Source organism: Porites lutea, chromosome 2, assembly GCF_958299795.1.
Source record: "Porites lutea chromosome 2, jaPorLute2.1, whole genome shotgun sequence".
Taxonomy (NCBI): domain Eukaryota; kingdom Metazoa; phylum Cnidaria; class Anthozoa; order Scleractinia; family Poritidae; genus Porites; species Porites lutea.
In genome coordinates, this window is record NC_133202.1 from 25,213,572 (window position 1) to 25,235,365 (window position 21,794).

Consider the following 21,794-nt stretch of genomic DNA (forward strand, 5'->3'; position numbering starts at 1 on the left):
GTGAAAGGAATAATTGTTTACTGGTTCTTTCATAGATGCTCTCATAGTACACTGGACAAAACTGTTCTGGATTGATGTTATATTATACAAAAATAAAACAAGCCAAGGAACCTCAATTATATTTTTCCGTTTTGAATTTTTTCAAATTCCACACATGGGAAAATATTTTCGTGTTGATCATGCAAGGAGGACTTGCATTACAGCGTATCCAAACATGGTAAGGAAATCACAAAGGTATGCAAAATCACGTGATTTCCAAGAAAAAAAGAATAATTAAAAAGAAGGGTTGTTGTTTTAAGAATATCACGACATTTTTGTGGATGTTTTGAAAAGCATTCAATTGGAAGACACAAGGAAAACTTATGAGTCTACAACTTATTTGACCACTGAAATATGGCACTTTTTTCAGACTTTCGTCATCTTTAAACTCTTCTTGCCACTAGATCGGTCTTCCATCTGTTTTAAAGATGGCAGCCTGTTGCTCACTCTCCGTTCCGGCAGCCACGAAATGCTGCTGTGTTAAAGCGTAGTCAGCCAAGAACTTCAGACACTGCTATGTGGGCCTCTCTAATAGTTGCCGGACCATATTTCTTGGCTCTTGTCTCAGGAGCTCGCCATTTAGTATCATGTTGTGTTGATTCAAACAACTGTGTGGATTTGCCTCGTGGCCCTTCAGTGGTAGCATATATTATATCTATTGCAGCTTAGCCTGCGCAGCAAGCGTAATTTAAAATTCAATCGACTTATTGCGTGAAAGTTAGAGCGGGCCAAAAAAAAAGGAGGGAGGGGGAGGGGAGAAGAGGAAATGCTTGCCTGTAAACCCCACGATTCTGGAAAACGCCCCTTGATATTTCCTGGTTCGGTTCATTTGTAAATTGACACCTTGTCAAAATAGAACAGATTACCCCTGGATTACCAGATTTGTAAAATTACTTTGTTCTCTCTAATAGAACATGTTCCAGGCGATTGCAAAAACTGTAATAAAAAAGGTTTACAAATAAAAAAAGTTACAACTGTGAGCGATTACTGTGGAATTTCTTGTTTTTTATTGTGTGCATGGCTTTATCTTGTCTGAAACCTTGTCGAAACGTCAAAAATGACGTGTCCGGAACAATTCACTCCGCCGGCTGTAAGTTTTGCAGAGTGGCTGCTCTTCAGCCCGTGTGGAAATGTTCTCTACAATACATGCCGCTAAATTTCCAATAAACAAAAAGAATCTTTTCATTTCAAAAAGCTGACAAATCGCTTGTCCATGGTGCGTGGCTTTAGCTAGTGTTGAGTACCGATGTTCTGATCTAAGTTGATGTTATCTCCAACAAACAGTCTATTTTTTCCAATCAGATCCGCACCCCATCATTCTCAATAAATTGGCCTTCCCTAGTCTCCACTACTCGATCTCCATTTATACTTTGAAGACTCTGATCTCATAAACCTTCGCACAAACATGATTCGAGTAAATACCAGTCCAAACCATTTGTAATCTGCGACCACAAATCAGATAAGACCAGATCTGTGACGCATGTAAACAAAGCATACCTTGTTTTATTGATGTTTTGAGTGCTAAGTAATCAACACTACCCGCACCGCACCAATCAGAAGCTGCGTTCGTGGGCGAACGCAGTTTTTCAAAATCGTGGGGTTTGCGGGCAAGCGTTTCCTTCTTTCCCCTCCCCCTCCCCCTCCCCCATCATTCATTTTTTTTTTTGCTCTTGTTCCAACTTTCTAGACGAACACGCGCAGAAATGCTTGCTACGCAGGCTACTGCAGCTTGAATCTTTGAGTCTCTTAACTGCTGATGTATCAAAGAATTTTATTATACTGCTGCACGTCAATGACTCGATCCAAGTTATCTTTGCTGCAAGATTTATTTGGAGACAACAATTTCTAACATGGCAATACTTCTTTAATTTTCATCGAAAAACGTGATTTGTTTTTCTTAAAAATTACGTGATTTTGTGTTCCTTGGTGATTTTGTTACTAAGTTTTGATACACCGTAACCCAATTCCTCCTTGTGTGATCAACATGGAAATATTATTCCATGAGTGGAATTTAATATTGTTAAAAGGACAAAAATACCATTAAGGGTCCTTATAATTATATAATGGCTTGTTTTATTTTTGTATAATAAAACGTCAATCCAGAACACTTTTGTCCAGTTTACCATTTTTTCTCGTAAGGTATTGCCTCCTTGGTTGTCAGTGGCATACATTTCTACTCACTGTTAATAATTAACAAAGAAAGACCTTTACATGCAAGGCAAAACTGAGAACATTAGACACTGTTTTAAGATGAGTAAAAAGATTTTTCCTCTCTAATAGAACAGAAAACATACAATTATCTTCCACATAAAAGTATAGTGCAACAGTATTTTTGATGAAAATATTCTCCTTAGGGGGTTCCCAACCAAGTTAGATTACAGAAAATTCTGTGGCATGGGGTGTATGACAAGCACCCCCTGGAATGGAAATTATAGGGTTGTGGGTGGTTTAAAGTAAAAGTGTCCTCCATAGGGGTGGTTGGGGGGGGGGGGGGTTGGGTATTATGGATGTTTTCTGGAACTACACATTACAGTTTACTCATATCACAGTCAACTGTAGGTTGTGAGTCAGGCAACAAAATTAATAACCCTTGTTTTAAATATGTTTTTTTTGATAAAAGTAGTATACATGTAGCATTAAGAAGTCTTCACACTTTCTTTAAGTTTTTTTGCAATAATTATTCTTTCAACTCGGTTGCTTTTAATGTCAGTAAGTAGGTTAAGTTCCCTGAAATCAAACCCATTACTGTCGAACCTCTCTAATACAGACACCTAAGGGACAGAACGAAGTGTCCGTATAAAAGAGGTCACTACGATGACGTCACTTTTATGACTCCACTTACAGTTTTAAGTGTTTAGCAGTTAAAACCAGGCTTACACTCGTCTTTAAACTGCATTGAAATTTATTAAGTCACAGTACAAAGACACTAGTCTTTCAGTTGTATACAAAATTGTACATATCAGCTACATATGTACAGTCATAGACAAATCACTGTTTTAAGATGAAATGAGCTACAGCACTTATTCTGCATATAAAAAGTTTTAGCGTGAAGCACAATTCTGAAAGCGTCTTTCACTATTTTGCAAGAAAGTGCAGTAAACAGTAACTAGAGTACAAAATGTAATAGAAAATATCTTCATGCTATCTATATAGTTATTGAAGCCTTCAAACAGTTGGTTATCCTCTGTACACATTTTGCAAATTAATTGTTGGGTATTCGGCGACTGGGCTTTTGAAGTCACCTTGCATAGCTCATCAGCCAGACTAGACGGGATTTACCCTTCTGTGCAAATTCAGCTGATCGGGATTCGGAATTCACTTGGTCACTACAGCATCTGTAATAAAGAGGTTAAGGTTATATGAATTTACTCTCTAGGGCCAAGATTTAGTGTTCGTTGTCTGTATTAGAGAGAGTCTGTATTATAGAGGTTTTTTTTTTTAAAGAAAATATAGGAGAATTTTGTTGGGACATTGGAAACTGTCCGTATTAGAGAGGTGTCCGTACTGAGAGGTTCGACTGTAGTTTAGTAGGAGAAAGAGAAATCCATTTGTGGTGTGTTTACGTCCTCCATAAAATGTCTGCTGACAGAGGGATTTTATTAGGTGATGTCAAAAAAATGTACAAAAAAGTGTGCTGTATGTGCAGACTTCTTGTTTTGCCTAGGAGTAGTATAAAATGTATAAATGCTTTTTTTGATGTCTTTATTGCTGTTGCGGTTGTTGTTGCCACAGCTCTCTATTTTGATCTGAAGGGGCACAGTGTCATAACATATGGATCGAAAAATCCAAAAATGTATAAATTTGTATACAGTGAAACTACCGGTTATTACGAAAATGTTCCCGTTTTGTTAAGAGGTACTTTTTACACATACGGTAAGTGCAAATAAAAATAAAACTTTCATCATTAAATGAAGACATGAAGAATCATGAATTTATTTGTTATTTGAAAACTTAGTGAGGCTAATAATATTATTATTTTCAGCTTCAACCATTATTGCATCTTGAACAGATTGCTGAAAATATTTTGTTCTTTTTCTGCCACTTAAAGGGAGTCAGGAATTTGCATTTAGGAGGGTACAGCATTGTCAATTTATATGATTTTTCTGGAGTGAGATTTTAATAGATCAATTGAAAATTTATTGTATAATTTATGGTATAATTTATGGTAGAAAGATTTATAACAAGTTGAGAATTTTAGAAAGAATTGTACATGATGTTTCAAAGGCTGAGTAGCAGACACATTTTTAACCTAAATATAATTGTTGTGAGTGTATTTTTTACTTATTGAATCTACAGTTTTCGTAGTTTTTTAAAGTATAAAAATTCATCAAAACACAATTTTTCACAAACTTTTTCAACACTATAATATCTCACCATTTTGGCACACCATTCACAGGGTGTGACAAAAGTGCTATCTGATAGCTAAGTGCTAGTGAAGCGCAACTCATGGGATGTCCAGTGAGTAAGCAGCATTTGCCAAGATAAAGAGTAATCTGAAATGCTACAGAAAAGCGGTTGGTTGGCCAGCGTGAATGCTGCACTGTGGGTACTAAACTTCAGCAACAGTTTGCCCAAAGGGCAATGAGTTTTAATTTTCATCTCACCCTGTTTCAGGCAGCTATCAGCTTCTTCTCATCAGTAACAAAGGAGCTGTGACATTAAGCAACAGTAAGGGTGGATTTAGGGGTGGGCCAAAGGGGGCCTTTTTTCCTTGAAATTATTTTGTATTATTTTAATTTTAATTCTTTTATTATTATTATTTTTATAGAATTCTCAGAACTATAAAAAGTTTCCCCCATTTTTGATAACTTATTTGGAGACCAAAAACAAATTTCAGCATACAGCAAATAATACAAATTTAATGTACATGTATGTATTGCATGCCATTATCAAAATGGAATAAATTATGCAAAAGATTCCATTTAAACCCCACTAACCCAGTAGCCAAGAGAAGACAGAAAAAAATAACTCAGGTTTGTGGAGATGGACCAGATGGAGAGGTCTAGGTTGGGAGGTACATGGGAAAGAACTAATAATTTCTGTTGTCAGGGACTTGACAGACAGCCTTCTTTGTGTATTGTCACGGAGTAAAAACAGTTGCTTATGCTTGTCAGTAGATCGATGACAAGTAATGATGGTGTCTTCATCCCTTTTTATAATAACTTATATTTTGCTCCTGCTCTTTGCTGAATCACCTTTCCATGTTGTTTTTCTAGATCTAAATCTGCTAAAGGCTGGTCCACAAGATGTAAGATTTTCGATTATTTCTCTTCCTGTGGTGCTGATACTCTGTAAGCTTTCTTCGGGTTTCTGAGGTTGAAATTGAAATAGCAGTTACAAAAACAAATTGCATGTATACTGCTAGTTCAAAAGTAGTTCAAGAAAGTTCCTCTTCTTGGCTTGCTATTATCTCTTTCTAAGCCACTGTATGACTTTGTCATTTCTGTCCTTTCAAAATTTGGATATGATTGTAGGTCATGTGTACTGTAAAGTCCTCTTTCATTATACAACACCAGTATGAAAGTCAACTCTCTTAGTTATTGGGATCTGGAATATTACTTATTGAGGTCCCCATTTATGCCCACAGCCTACATGTATGTTATTTTTGCTATGTCATTTATGGGTACTTGTACACCTGAATTATAGGGACATAAAACAATTATCTCACAAGGGCAGGGGGGTGGAGGGGGGGTCACAGGCCCCCCCAGGACCACCCCGTAGCTACACCCCTGATGAGAAAAAAAAATTTCGCCATCGCTTGTTTACGTCCTCAATAAAACGTGAAATTTGGCATTTCCTTGCCCTGTTCGTGGAGTGATGGCTAAAAAAATGTACAAAAAAAGCGTGCTGTACGTGCAGAGTTGTTGCTTTGCCCATTCATTTATATTGCCTTTTTAACGTTCTCTTTGTCGTCGCCGTTGTGGCATCTTAAAGTCCCTAATGATGATTTTTGTTGGTTAATTATTAGCAAACCCCAGCGCAACCTCTAAGCAGGGGAAACCTCTATTCAAGGGACACTTGCTTTGGTCCTGAGGGTGTCCACTGAATAGAAGTTTCATTGTATTGTTTTATCTATTGCTTCAAGTATATTTTTTTTTTCATTTCAAAGCTCACTTAATAACTTTCTGTGCTTTGCACTGTGAGCCTGTTGACTTTTTTGATTGGTATTATTATGATAATCTTTGATAACTAAGACTTTTATGCTCCATTTCTTGTACACTGTACAAGTTAAAATTCTCACCAAATAGTATCAACGGCCCAGGGGGCTATTGTCAAGTGAAATTTACCCTATGTTATAAAGTTATTCTTCAGGTATTATTAAGTCAGTCCGATAATGAGTTTTGTGTGTCTTGCATAAAAATAGTTATCTTCCTAATATGTATTTTTTTTACCACGTATTACCCTTCTTTGTTCAAATTATAATCTTTCATCTAATGTCGGGGAGAGAAGATGTTGCCTGCTTGCTCATGGTAGGGAATTAAGGGAGATGTGGTGTTGCCCTCTACCTAAAGGTCTGGGGACGAGCCAGGGAGCACATGGTCTAGCGTATACTGGGCAACCTCATAGGGATTGGCTGGGAAAACAATGAACAGACAATGTAACAATGGAACCTAGCCCGAAACAAAAGAGCTGCGACATAAAGGAATCCAAACAAATTATAGATTCTGAAGAATTGCAAGGCTACGGTTTTGACAAAGGAATTTGAGCTAAACACATTGCACAAATTTTGCTTTAGGTGATGACGTCTTGGTTAAAATGATTATCCTGCGAAACGCATATGTATGTTCAGTTTTTCGGAGGGAGCGAAGCGACGACCAGAAATACGTCTGCGTTTCGCTGGCTATGGTTAAATGGGGTGTGAATATGGTTGTTTGCAGTTGTTATTTTATAGTAGCGGAAATGTTCACTGATAAGAAGGTCCGTTTTTTTGAAGTAGGTTCTTGTTCTTGGAGTACTTATTGGCAATTAGGATATAATAGATTGTTGATTATGAGAAAAATAAATAAATTTCCTGTTTATTCACAATTATGATAACCCTAACAAAACGTATTACCGAATATCATACAGTTTAGTACAGTATGTTTTTGTTGTACTTAAATTTACAACTCAAAGTTACACTCCTTTGTTAAATTGTTTATCATCATTTAACTGTAAAAATTAACCACATATAAGAACCTGCTTGATTTAGCTTGCCTAAACAGGTTCTTGTATTCTTAGGTATTAAAGTGTAGATTTCTGCCAGGAGGTTCTTAACCACAGGTTCTTATTAGCGGATGTTTACTCTAACTGCCGCTATAGTCAAACCAGTCAAACCTGTAATAAGGGGACCTTTATAAGCGGTCACCAATTAATGTCCTGGAAATAGCTTCCCTTAATTATTGTAAAAACTGATCTGTATTTAGCAGTTACCTCTATTAAGCAGCCGTGGTCACCTGTTTTCGAGGACCCAATGAGTAATTTGTTATGGTCTTTACCTCTGTTAAACTGTCCCTTTGACATGATGTTCCATACTAGTGGAAAAGTGTACACTGTGTAGGGTGTTAGTGGTCCTGTACAGACTTTCCAACATCCCCCAAAAGGCAAAAAATGTTATATTCTGAACCTAGAGCTAGGAAAAGTAGTGCAGAGAAATGGGTTTAAAGCGGCGGGCCATAAATTATGGGGCAAAACAAGGATCGTGGTTAATTTTAATGCCGAAAGATTCCAAAGAAACCACATTTTGGTACCTTGTGGGTCAAAAAAGATGATGAGGGAAATGATAGATCTGTTTGTTTTTTCCTTGTTCCGTACGTTAAGTTGCGGACCAAAAATTTACCAATCTAGAAAAAGAAAGATAAGTCAGTTATGGTGAAAAAAAAAAAAACGAAAATATAAATATGAGCGGTCTCAACAAATGATTTTGAGCAGAACATATTGAACTCATTTTGCTGTAACTGAGGGCATAACTGTTTATCCTGTAGCAAGTGAGATCTCAGTGAAATGGGCTGTGAATAGTTGTGTTTAGTTGTTATTTTACAGAAACTACTGCCACTATAGTCAATATAACTTAAATTATATCATTATCTTTCCTTACCGTTTCAGTTTTCCATTTGGCCTGAAACTACAATGAAGGTCACCAAGGATACGGTTACAATTAGCGAACTAAGACGAGTCGCACTTATGCGTCCTAAAGGACAAACTGTTCAACTAAAAGATGCTGATCCAAATGAGCTTCAACTTTTTATTGACAATATGCCCGCCACTATCAAAGGTAAGAGTGTGAAATATGTTTTTTGATAAAAAGAGGAATAAGGTTAAACTTACTGTATGTACGTAAGTTTAGTAACAGGTAGCTCAAGCTTATGACGAGAGTAGTTAGTTTGGTTTTTTGAATTTAGAAGCATATGGTTAAACCTGTACATATGTATGAATAGCTGGGCTTAAATATTTAACATTGATGAGTGAAATATCCAGACTAAAGTTTATAAACATTAACGCTTATGAATTTGGTCAACCGGCAATCCTCGCGTCAAAACGCGCTGTTAACAGTGTCAAGAGGGGTAGACTACAAGAACAACATTGATCTACTTAGAAAGAGCATGATATCGGGCTGGCCCAAATTCTAGTGATTTGGGAGTCCACAAATCAGATCATATTTAATACTATAAAATGAAAGCTTAGAGTCAAATATTAGTTAGACAAACTCAAAGCCCGTTTCCATTTTTCAGCTTGTTTTTAGACTTTTTCGCTATACACGTTCTGTGGGTAATTCATCGACCAGTACGAGATGAATCTGGGAAGAGCGACGTGATTGTATTTTTTAGCCCTTAATTCATTTCGTTGTTTCTAAAGGCGTATCTCACGTTGGCCAAGAATGTTGAAACACTCAATAGCGCTACCTGTAAGTTGAAGTTTGATTGAGATTCTACCGAGTTATAAAATGCTGGGAGCCGGTAAAAGAAAAAAGGAGACATCTCTTGAAAAAGAGTACTAGCCCGCACAAGGCTTCAAAGTAGATTAACTAAAAGAAATATACATGTAGAATGCTACAGGGAAAGTACGCGCGTACGGTATTTACGCCCCCCCCCCCCCTCCCCCCAGCCGGGGGGATTTACGCACGAGTTGTTCACGTTTCAGAGAGATGCAAAAACAAATTCGTGCTTAAATACCGTACAAGGCACTTCTGCACTTTCTAGAAGTTAGTAGAAAAACAAGAAACAACATAGGCAACAAAACATGGAGAATATTGGATATGGCCTGGGTGTAACGCCATAACCCACTTTAATTATACCCAAAAAATTAAACACTACAGCAAATGAAATAAAACGAAAAGCTACATGTAAGTGTGCCAGGGTGGCCAGGAAAAACCTGTCCCAAAAAACCCCGTAGGGAAAAAAGCACAGGAAATCTGGGGCTGGCCAGGCGCAACTAACGTCCCCCGCCAGGACTCTAAACAAATTACTCAAAACTGAAATAGACAAAAGAAGAACTTCTAATAAAGCCATTACACGTGTATACTGGAAAATATACTAAAACCTGTATTCACCTGGACTGAAAATGACTTAGATAAGGCTAAGCGCTAACAATTACACGCAAATTGTGGGAGATATACTGAAACATATTTATATCTTTATGAAATACACCTGGACTGAAAGTGACTAGATACAGAGAGCTAGTTAAGACCATGCCGAAAATGCCTATGCTTAGTGGACTCGCACCTCCAACCGGTGTGGATATCCAACAAATCACCAGCTATTCTCCTACAAGCTGGATTGGGCGCCGCGTCAGACTCGCGTTCACTTGTGGGTGCAGTACTTACTTAGAAACATCACTAACTAATGGTTTAATATGCCTCTTAAACTCCTCTCCTAAATAACGTGAATAAAGAAACACTTGCACTAGAATGAAAGTATAATATACCGTACTAAAATTGAGCTTGGACAATTCTTCGAACTAGTGGAAACGCAGAGGAGGACTGAGGAGAGAACTTAATAAAACACTAGGTCACAGTTACGGGACAAGGCCTCAGACTTCTATAAAGATCTACTTTGCGCTTGCAAGGACACAGAAATTGACATAAAACTATTACATGTATATATTCTTGATGGGAGGTAAAATCTTTAGCAATCGCCTGACAGAACTAACAGAAAGCAGCTACTTAGGCTGAACTGGGCGTGCAAGCGTAGCTTCTTTTGGCGTCCTCTAATTTAAAGGGAAACTTAAGCAAGGCGTGGCTAACAGAACAAACCTAAATACCAGCCACTGCATGGCGCCAACTTATACTGTAAACAGCAGATTCTAAATAAGATGCGCCACTGTTATCCTCAGATCGGAGAACGCTAAGCTAACTTAGAAGCAATGGGGCATGCGAAGGTTTTTCTAATAGCAGAAAGACCAGTCTTCGAAAGAGCCCACTCACGTCACCACAATAAGCCAGGCCCGTATCTTCAAGACTGTGGAGGGAGCGTTAACATCCAACTGCAATCCAGCCAGGCCTGGAACTGTATCCTCAGCGAAGAATCAGTCAAAGGGGCTGTTTCAAGCCATAACCTGGAATTAAGGGCAACTGAAATAAAAGGAAATAGCGTAAAAATTAAACAACTACAGCGCTATTTTTTTAACTGAACAAAAAAAAAAGGAAAACATGGAACAAGGGAGGCGCTGAGCAAAATATTCGGGCAAAGAAGAATTGAAAAAATTATATTACAGGCCCAAAACGAGCCGACACAAAAATGACTTGAAACATGCCGAATCAGGCTAAAAAATAAGCTAAAGCAAGCTCACAGATATGCCAAATCAGACTTACAAATGAGCTAAAGCAGGCTCACAGATATGCTAAACCAGGCTCAAGATTATGCCAAATCAGGCTAAAAAATAAGACAAATCAGGCTCACATACCGTACAAATATGCCAAATCGGGCACACAAATATACCAAATCAGGCTCAAATCAGGCGACCACTACGAGACCCACTGGAAAGAAAAATCCAGTTATCCTTTCCACTCCTGTCTCGGACAAAGGCATCGGAGACACCTACAACCAGGAGAAGCAAAGTAGGAGTCAAAACGTGGAAGCTGAGCGCTCTATAATAGGATGTGAAACGGTTAAGATTCGTGCGAGGGCCCCATTTGGCTTCAACGACTCGAAACACAGAGGGATTAGTTGGCGAATCATCCTCGTTAATGAAACGGCGCAAACGATCAGCCTTCTTTGACCCAAATAATCGATCGTGAACATAACGCTAGCCACAGGGCGGAAAAGCCGCGACATGAAGCGACGTGTGCCTCTGGAAATACAATCAGGGAAAGAATCAGGGAGTGGTGCCGAATGGAGTTACTGTTTAAAGAGGCAATGTCACAAAAACGAAAACTTCAATTCCTCCAGCCGAGGGGAAGTGAATCGAAAAGGGTGACCCTAAGCCGATTAAGACTCCATAGCTACCTACGTCTGGCTTGTATGAAGAGGGAAATGGGCCCCACCGCTAAGGCAACTGAAATAATGGAACCAGCCATCCAGCTGATTTGCGATAGAGAGATGACTCATTTTGAATTGCAGAATTCGGCCAAAGCCGCTTCACTAGCTGAAAACTTGCTTCTCGGGAATCTGAAACGTAAATCACATAGTGCAGACCGCAAACCCGAGCCACTCGCCTACTTGTATTGGGACCCGTTGGGATTTCTCCTTACCAATAAGGAAAGCGGAAGAATAAGCCCCTTGCGCTCAATAAAAGCTACCGGGCGGCTGAAGTCCTCTTTAGATGACTACCAAATGCGTCATCGAGATAAACAAAAGACTTCAGAACCATAGAAAGCCAGTAAAGCAAAACAAACGCTTAACTAGACCAAAGACTAAAATCGAGAAAGCGAAATACCAGAGCACACCGTTGAAGGGCCAAGAAAAACCTCGATACTTCTGGTGATCTGAGGAAATGTCAATCCAGATTATAGGTCCCATTCATAGCCCCGGTGCCCCTCTTAAGAACCTGTGATAAGGTGCGAAAATTCTCGTACTTAAACTTAAATCGAACGAGGTAGCAGTTAATGTTACTGCATATGATCGATGACGACTTCAACCGTCAAAAAGGAGGCTCACCATGCTCGATGATACAGCCATTAGCTAAAAACTCGGAAGTGGGCAACGGTAGCAACAGTGAACTGAGGTGCTTTTAGGCGGGACTCACAAAGCCTAAAAGAGGACTTAAAGCGACTCTAAATAACTCCCGAACAAATATCCCCAGGAAAAATTCTTCGGAAAGACTAAATTAATTCAAATCACACTCATCTGAAGATTGACAAATGAATGCTATCCTTCATCTATTGTAGCCAGCCACGGCGAGGATTGATCTTTGAAATGAAGAAACAGACGTGAGCAAAAGCCAAATTCTAATCGCTAAAAAACAAAACAAAAAATTTTTCCATTAAGTTGAGAAATTGAAAGCAATAAAATGAAATCAGACTGTGGGTTGTTAGGCGCTCACAGACCCGAAGGACGAATGGATCCGTGCCTGAGGTATTACAGGAATTAGACTATTAGTTTACCGTCTTGTTTTGGGGAAAAAAACCGATTGACTGCGGAAAATAAATGAATTTGAGTGAAGTGGCCGGTTTGAATTAGCTTAGCAGCTATAGAAAAATAGCTGCTATCAAAAGTACAACTCAGGCGCTTGCTTGTTTCCTCCCTTTCTACTCAGTCTTGTTTTACAAACTCTTTACAGTTCTCTTCAGAGGCAATGAAATATACGAAGCTATTCTATTCCAGTTCAGACCCGACTATTCAGTGTTCACTTTTCTACGAGAAAAGCACGCCTCTACGGTCTCAACAAATTTCATTTTTGAGTGACCACGAACAAGAAGGGATAAAGCTCGAAGCAACTCGCGAAGCAAGGATGCTGCAAGGACCTATAGAAGGTCGGAAAATTAGCGCGAAACTCATGAATCGCTGTCGAGGGGCTAGAGTAACAGTTCGCGTAGGCATGTTTCAAGCTAAGGAAACCTGGATAAGCTCCGGCCGTTTGCGCCTTTGGCTCGTGTGAGTCTTTACCTTTTTACTCTTTTTAACGCGAGCGTACGAATAAGCGCTCCAAATGTAAAAATCATAGACAATTTTCATTATAAAGGCGCTTGCAACAGAAAATTCCTGGCCTATCGTATTATGCATTAAATCATAGATAAGAAGAGGTACGAAGAGAGAAGTATTTGATACTACTTACCAAAATTTTGATCTGTGTGAGTGAATCAGTTGCTAACTAAACTCGATTAATGCTAACACACTTTGATGAAGACCCGAAGGACGAATATGAATCATAGAACCACTGTGACCGACACCAACTCCTCTGACCTAGAAGTAGAAAGAGAAATCCAAGCTGTCACGAAAGCATTTGGTGCCCTGCTACCAAAATTAAAAATGTACAAGGCGCTGTGCCTCGGTCCCTACTCAATGCAATTGAATGCTTGTCAAGAAGCTGACAAGTCTAGTATTACGCCATCTACTAAATTCCTGGCATAGACGGTAGGACGGATGTAGAAGTTCTCAGAAGGGCTGACTGTTCCTGTGGAAGCTTCTGTCGCCTCATATCACCTTTTTTTTCGCTGGAGAGGAAATTTCAACAGAATGAGCAACTCAAGTCCTCCAAGAGCATTATTTATGATAATCAGTGTCGGGAAAGAGATTTCTTGACGGCAAGAAACTACGTTTTAAAAGATATGTTCAAAATGAAACATGAAAAACTACGCATCTTAGAATGTCCAAGCTTTAGATCATCCCAAGTGGCTTCGTGCCGTGAACGAATCAATTGCAGCAATTGAAGGGAAGCGACGGAAGAGCAAAAGACAAACGAAAGGAGACTTTGCGCAACAGTCTAGATAAACGTCATATGAATACATTGCCATCGCCGGCCGCTTTCGCTGTGAAGCAGGCCTCTCGACCTACAAACGTGTCTGTCGCGGCCAACAACCCTGTACAGGAAAATAATCATCCAAGTCGGAGACGATGGACTTCCAATACACTTTGCTGATGTGAATGAAATAGCTGACTTTAGTTGTTGATTACCCAATAATCCGAAAAATGTTTGTAGCACTTAAATTTTAGAGTTAAAATTGATCGACGGTCAAAATGATTTTGACAGTCAACTATTTCATGAGAGGAAGGAGAGACACCTCTGCCGGCCGCCGACGCGTTGCCTATCACGCATGCTCTTGCGTTTCCTGACAGAGCGATAACGGTTTAGCCACGTAAGACACAAATTACAGTGTGGGTTCAGAAATTTCCAGCTTACAGTCTCAACAGGGCATGCACATTCCGCATTATTAAAAGAGACAGGGTTAAAAAACCAGTCAGTTTCGACAACAAATCTGCTCGACGGCTACATAAATTGCCTAATTTCATGCCGCGCGGGAGCCTGGCACTACCGGTTTTCCCGGACTTTTTAAATTCCGGATTGAAAATGGCTTCCAAAATAAAAGGTAAAGCAAAGGTCATTGCGTGTAGTTAAAACGATATTAAGAGCCAGATTACTCCAGAAAATTAATATTCTAAAGCTAAGAACAGTTGTTTTACTGCTATTAAGAACCTCGATTAAAAATTTCGAGAAAAGACAGATCTAATCGGAGACTTTCGGTACTTGGAAGTATTGGAAGGACTCCCGAATTGTTCGACAAAAGACTTGAACAAAGAACCATCGAGTTTAGCTCTTGTTACGGCGCTGGATCTGACCGAGTATTGGGGAACTCGGATAAGGGAGTGGGTGTACCTGTTTTTACAAACCGTAAAATAAAAACTACCAAATAGCGAAACACGCCAAAGTGACCCTGAGAGAAAGGGCAACATTGTATATTAGGTCGGCAAGGCTTACATTAGATTTTCTCCCCGTCGCTCCAATTGTAATTGAATATTCTACGTGTTAAGTTACTAATTATTCAATAAGTTTGACAAACCCTGTAATGGAAATGTGAATAAAGTGTTGTTGTTGTTGTTGTTGTTGTTACGGTCTCAGTAGAAATCCTAAAGATGAGACCGGAAACAATCCTCACTGAACATGGATAAAAGCAAGTATACTTCAGTCTTACTTGAGAGGCATTTCTCGTCCGGTAACACCGCAGTTCCTGTAATTTGGCCAATCAGCTTGTAATCACAATCAAGAATGTCACGTACATCTACCTTTTGGCTAGCATGCACTGAGTATAGACTAGTCCTTTATGTCCCTTCATGTGAACAACACTAGGTTTAACATACATAACGCCACAAAGTTCACTACACTCAGTACCTTTCACGGACATTACTCTTTTCCGCCCTTCTGTACTGCCCTTTTAAGTTTTGCTCCAGCATACTTAGGCTACGATCGGTACGTGAACAATCACATCTGTGTTCTTTCCAGCAATGATCCTCTACTTTTCATATGCGGGGAGAATTAAACACAGGATCCTTTGCTGTAGAAAATTCATAATCATGTTTGGTTCGAGCGACCTGTTCATCGAACAATTGTTCGTGCACTTGCTGAGTGTCGGCTCCTTCAGTTTAGCTTCAGGGTATGGCAGAAATACTGCATCCTTTCCTTACTAAGTTTAGACAGATTCTCCGAGGGAATATTTTGATCAATATTTCTTCGAAAAAGAATGCTTTCGTTCGAGTTTTTACTCCGACTATCCGCCATTTTGAAACTGGATTTTTTAAAAAGTCCGGGAAAATCCGGTAGTGGCAGGTCCCCGCGCGGTATGAAATTAGGCAATGAACGGGTGGAGGCCGGTAGAGATCTCTCTCCCTCTTCTTCTTTCCTCTCATTTTTCTCTCGCCGTGAGAGAATTCTGCTCGCTGGGAAAGAAAGAGGACGTCGTTTATGTTAATTATTAGTTCCGTCTATAGTTCATAGCGTAATATATACGTATTTACGTATGGTGTTATTTAGTCATATTTAGGAATTGTATTTTTATTGTTGTATGATTTGCTTTCTTTATATCAGGTTTGAAATTGTTGTTTAGAACGCGATCTATCAAACAACTTGCTTAACTTGATTAGCCAATAACTGTCTTTAGCTATTTGCGGTTTCCTACCTCTATCACCTTAGTTTAACAGAAAGGAAATATATCATTGTTGTTATGTTCATGTTTAATTCTAGTAATAATGGTGTTTTTAATTTGTTGTTCTTTTGTTCTGTACAGCAAAAATGGAAGATCTACGTGGAACGAACATGCAATCGCCGTTACCAGCTGGTGAACTACAGGGACAAAACGTACAAGGGCGACTAAGGAAGGTGCAGCAACGTAAACAAACGTCACAAAGGCAGTTGACAGAGATGCCACTACAGCAGGAAAACTTGCAAAGGCAGTTACAGGAAATGCAGCAACGCGAAGAAAATTCGCAAAGGCAGTTGAGAGAGATGCAGCAACGCGAGGAAAACTCGCAAAGGCAGTTGAGAGAGATGCAGCAACGCGAGAAAAACTCGCAAAGGCAGTTAACAGAGACGCAACGACAGCAGGAAAACTTGCAAAGGCAGTTACAGGAAATGCAGCAACGCGAAGAAAATTCACAAAGGCGGTTGACAGAGACGCAACGGCAGCGGGAGTGCTTGCAAAGGCAGTTGCAGGAGATGCAGCAACGCGAAGAAAACACACAAAGAGAGTTTCAGCAACGCGAAGAGAATTCACAAAGGCGGTTGACTGAGATGCAGCGACAGCAGGAAAACTCGCAAAGGCAGTTGAGAGAAATGCATCAACGATTAGAGAACTCCCAACAACAGGTGTCCACCTTAGAAAGACAACTGAGAGGCAAAGATCAGGAATTAAATGAACTAGAGTTAAGTCTTTCATTAGCCCAGCAAACGATAAGTGAACATCGACGACAGGAAACATGCGACTGGGTCATTTCCCGCAATGAAATTCATATGACAGAGAATTGCCTAGGGAGGGGAGGCTGGGGAACCGTCAATGAAGGTACCCACTGTGGCTGTACTGTAGCAGTGAAGCAAATCCATGACCTGATTCTGTCTCCTCACAACAGGCTTTTATTTGAAAGAGAAATGAATATTGCTTCGGCTTGCCGCCATCCCTGTTTGCTGCAATTTATTGGCGCCACAAATGACGAGGGAACTCCTCTGTTTGTGACCGAGCTCATGGAGATGAGCCTGCGAGCTTTGTTGGCACAGCGGCAACTTTCCGAAACAGAAATAACTGTAATTTCTTTGGATGTAGCTCGTGCGCTGAACTACCTTCATCAGAAGAAACCACATCCCATCATTCACCGGGACGTCAGCAGTGCCAATGTGTTGCTATGGCGACAAGGTGATCAATGGAGAGGCAAAGTGTCAGATTATGGCACTGCTAATTTCATGTAGCAGACCATGACAGTGGCTCCTGGAGCTATGATTTATAGCTCACCTGAAGCATTAACACCAAACCAAACAATGAAGGTTGGTTATCATTAATTTCAGGGCCCACCTTTTTTATAAGCATATAACACAGGCGGCCCAGACGTAGTGTGTTAACGTTCAGTTAAAGGTATCTTAGCTTTGTTTTGTTATATTATGACTTTTGGACTATTTTAGTTCATGGGAGTTTCGACGACTCATCCCATTTTGTCCATGTGACTGTTAATATATTGACACGCACCACGTCTGGGCCGCCTGTGCATATAACAGAGTTTTTGCGAGCTTGACTTTGGTATCGTATTGCGGAGTTAGAGTTTGATGAGTGAATGTTTTTGAGGTGTGATGTCAGTGAGTCAGTCAGAAAGTACTTAATGTTTATAAGGTTCTTCAGTTGAAATCGTCTCTTAGCATCAGAGCAAGGAAGGTGGATCAAAAGGTATCTTTCTCAAATGTAAACTCAATTTTTCTGCCTAATTTTTTTAGGTCGATGTTTATAGCTTTGGTGTTTTATTGTGCGAAATGTGCATTCGGGAACTCCCAAATCCTGAAAAGCGTGACGAGCAAGTTTTGTTGATGACGAACCGCGTGTTACAGTCAAACCAAGTCAAGCGTACCCCCCAAGATTCTATTAATGAATTGATTATTTGAAAAATGAATCCGTTAGTCGTTCCCGTAACTGGTGTCAAATTCAAAGCGGCTTTTCTGCATGCGTAATGAGCAGTGAATATTTTACGAGAACTTCTCTTTATTTGGTCAGATTGGAAATCTTTGAATGGATTAAGCTTCTTAGAAGACATTTACATCAATTTCAGGAAAATGGAGCTGGTAGAAATTTCATAACTGCCTCGCGTGTGAATTCACGGCTCATTACACATGCAAGAATTCAGAGATCAATCTGAAATCTACAACTAGCAACGGATTCAACTTTTGAATAATAAATTCATTCATGTATTCTTGGGGGGTACGCTTGACCTGGTTTGACTGTAAGAGGCCTGGTACGGCGATGCCTGCAGACAGATCCTGAAGCGAGACCAACTATGCAGGAGATAATCGATGAATTATCCGGAGCTGTGTAACGTCCATTAAATATGTTTCGAAAGAGTTTGTTGTTAATAGATTCAGTGAATTGTTAAAAAAGGTTTATTGCGGGAAGTTGTGTCCAATCGCTTCTCGTGACAAGTAGCTTACAAAAGTGTTATTAGAAAAACATGTGCAATAGATTACGTTACTTGTAAGAAATATTTTGACATTTATTCAAATAATACTTCGTTCTGAAGAAGTTCATAGACATGAGGTAGACAATATTTTTTTTATACTTTTATAATTAGAATTGAAGATACGAGTAGATATGGCGCTTATTATAAGTAGTGGAATATACAATTAAATACGCGTAGTAGTCACTAAATAGCAGTTGTATGTTAGGCTGGAGTAGACATGAGTTCCCTATGCTGGTAATAGGGAACTTATTCATAAACAGGGTTTACTTCAATTTCTATGTACTTCCTTATATGACGTAGGTTGTAGACGTAAAATTGACGGAAGATACCAGCAGATGTGTCGCCTTTATAAAATTCAGTTTAGGATATACCGTTGAATCCGTCGCGTAGTAAAGCCCATTAGGTATTGTAATAAAAGTTTCGTACCCGAAAGGTAACTTACCTGTAAAATGTAATTTACTTAAATTTGTACAGTTGTAGTTATCTACTTATGAAGTAGACAATGTTGAAATAGACAATATCGTGTAAAGAAACAATTATATCAGTATATGGCTTATGAAACGTTTTACGATATTCGATTAAATCGGCGGAGTAGCTAGCACATTAAGCGATTATAATTAGAGTCTCCTATCCAATAGGTAACTTACTTGTAGAAAGGAATATACCATAATTCATAAGTTACGTACTTATGAAGTAGGTCACTGAAATTAAATGAAACAGACAATGTTAAATTGACAATATTGAATGAAGACACAAGTATGAATATGGCTCATGAAATGTTGTGAAAATGAATTAATCAGCATGTCAGGAGTGTGGAACAAAGAAAAAATCTGAGTCCCCGAACAGGATTTGAACCTATAATCTCCCAAGTACCGCTGATTACATGCTGATTAATTCATTTTCACATCAAAGTATAACTTGTTTTGCAATTTTGCTTCAAAAGGACTTGAATAGCGATGTTGCGTATTTTAATTACCATTCATCTGTTGCAAGACAGGTTTGATGTGGGTGGTAAAATGTGTAACAACGCTATTTAACTTGTTTTGCAGTAATGTTGCAAAACAAGTTGCACGTTTTTTGTTGCCCCCTTCTCCGTACCGTAACATACAATCAAGAGTCAGTAAGACGTGTGATGCTTTTAGAGATGGAAAAACGTCTAGGTTACATTGGGAAATGTAGAACAATTATTTGTGACAATTACTGCAATTAAATTTTTCAGCTAATAACGTTAAATGTGTCGAATATTATCCTAAAGTTGGTGGGAACGAACGTCAAGAATGAAGTATTCGAAAAGGGAAGCTTTTTAGCTTTTTTCTTACCCTTTTCATTTTTGCTTACCAAATACCAGTTTTTATGTGTTTATATGCTCAAACTCTTTCTTTTTTTTACGTGGAATCCTCAGATCAGCTTCTTTGTAAAGGTCCGAAGATTACGGAATGTTAAAAACTCTTTTATTGAAGATTCTTTTTCGGTTTGTTTTTGCGGTTGTTACTAGTTCCATTATTTTCTCTTAATTTAAAGTAGAAGTTTATTAACGGAAGCGTCGTTTTTAGTTTTTGTTAAATCTATATATTAAATAATCACCTTCGCTGTGACTGAGGGAAAACACGGCTGTGATACGAGGAAAATCTACGTAACAATAAAAGAGAAAAAATAATTTTAGCAAATTGAAAATTCTTTGAAATAACTTTAGTTGTATGTATATAATTAAAGCTCTCTTTGACACCACTCTTGCTAACGACCAGCTGTAGTCAGCTGGGCTACTGTTATGAAACGTTCTATAAATTAAGCGACAATTATCGTAAACGACCGCCACGACTCCTCGATTACCCAATTGGACTTTTTTTTGTTTTAAGTTTTCGTAAGCGGCCACTCAGGGACCATTTTCAGGGACATTAACCTCTCGAGATAATATATCTCGAGACTCTATCCTTTACAAACTCCGAGTGGGATGTCAACAAAGTCCGACTTCTACTGACCCCATTCCTTAAATCGAGCCACCTCTCAAATTATCACAATGATGGGAATAAGCTAGGAATTTACATGACGTTTACATGAGGTACACACCGATATACGTAATCACGGAAAAGTAGCCTGTGTACAGACGTGCCGCGTCCCTCAGGAAAAATCGGGAGAGGAGACGTCTGTGAATTGCCGTCGTTAATCGGGTTCCGGTATATATTTGCATAAATTACTTTTTTGTTCTTTCTCTGACAGTTAAAAAGGTGTCGACAGACCAACACGACTCTGACCCTTTTAGAGCACGTATATATGTACGCAAAGATTTTAGCTAGAATATCTAACTAAAATCACTATAAAATGTCATTCAAAACGAGTATTTTATACTTTGGAAGATTTTAATACATTCTTCGATCTTTCTTAGCTGATAAAGTCGGTTTATTGTGCATCGATTTCCTGTAGTTTTTGGTTAGATAGAATTTTGATCTCCGAAGCACTGCTTACATTTCCACTCAAACGTTTTATGCAAGAGTTGATCTATTGGGTGATTTCGAGTTGATTTCACCTAAAGGATATCCTTCACTTCTCTTCAGCACGAAATTACAATAGCGTTACTTTTGGCTAATTCTATCAGAATCATGACTGGCACATGTAGGTCGAAATATAGTTCTGGCGTCTGTACACAGGCTAGCCGAACATCTTCAAGCAATGTCCACGCAAAAATCCAGATATAAGAAGATCTCTGATTACAGTCAAGTCACATCAAGTGTACCTCCCAAGATTCCATTACTGTATTATTCGAATGTTGAATTCGTTTGTAGTTGTAGATTTCGTATTCATTTCTGTGTACATTCTTGTATGCCCAATGATTCCGTTATGAAATTCCTATCAGCTTAGTTTCCCTGAATTTGATGGAAATGTCTTTTAAGACATTACAGTCATTCAAAGATTTTCAATGTGACCAAATGCAGAGAAGTTCTCGTAAAATATTTACCGTGTTTATTCGAATAAGCACCCGACCTCAAATTAGCGCCCACTTCGAATAAGCGCCCATCCTAAAGGCAGAAAAAGTTAATAAGCGCCCAGCGTCGAATAAGCGCCCACTCCCTCCTCCTCGCAATCAAACTCAAATAATCGCTCACCCCCACCCCACCCACTTGAGTGAATAAATTTTAATAAAAGACTTCCTCAAGGACAGAGTTTTCATGATAGTATTTTACAGAAACCTTGCTTTGTTACTTT

At 39.0% G+C, this 21,794-nt stretch overlaps 1 pseudogene; it reads left to right on the top strand.

Annotated features, from left to right (window-relative positions):
* Positions 1-8,191: 8,191 nt before the first annotated feature.
* On the top strand, positions 8,192-18,452 carry LOC140928091 (uncharacterized; annotated as a pseudogene).
* The last annotated feature ends 3,342 nt before the right edge of the window (positions 18,453-21,794 follow it).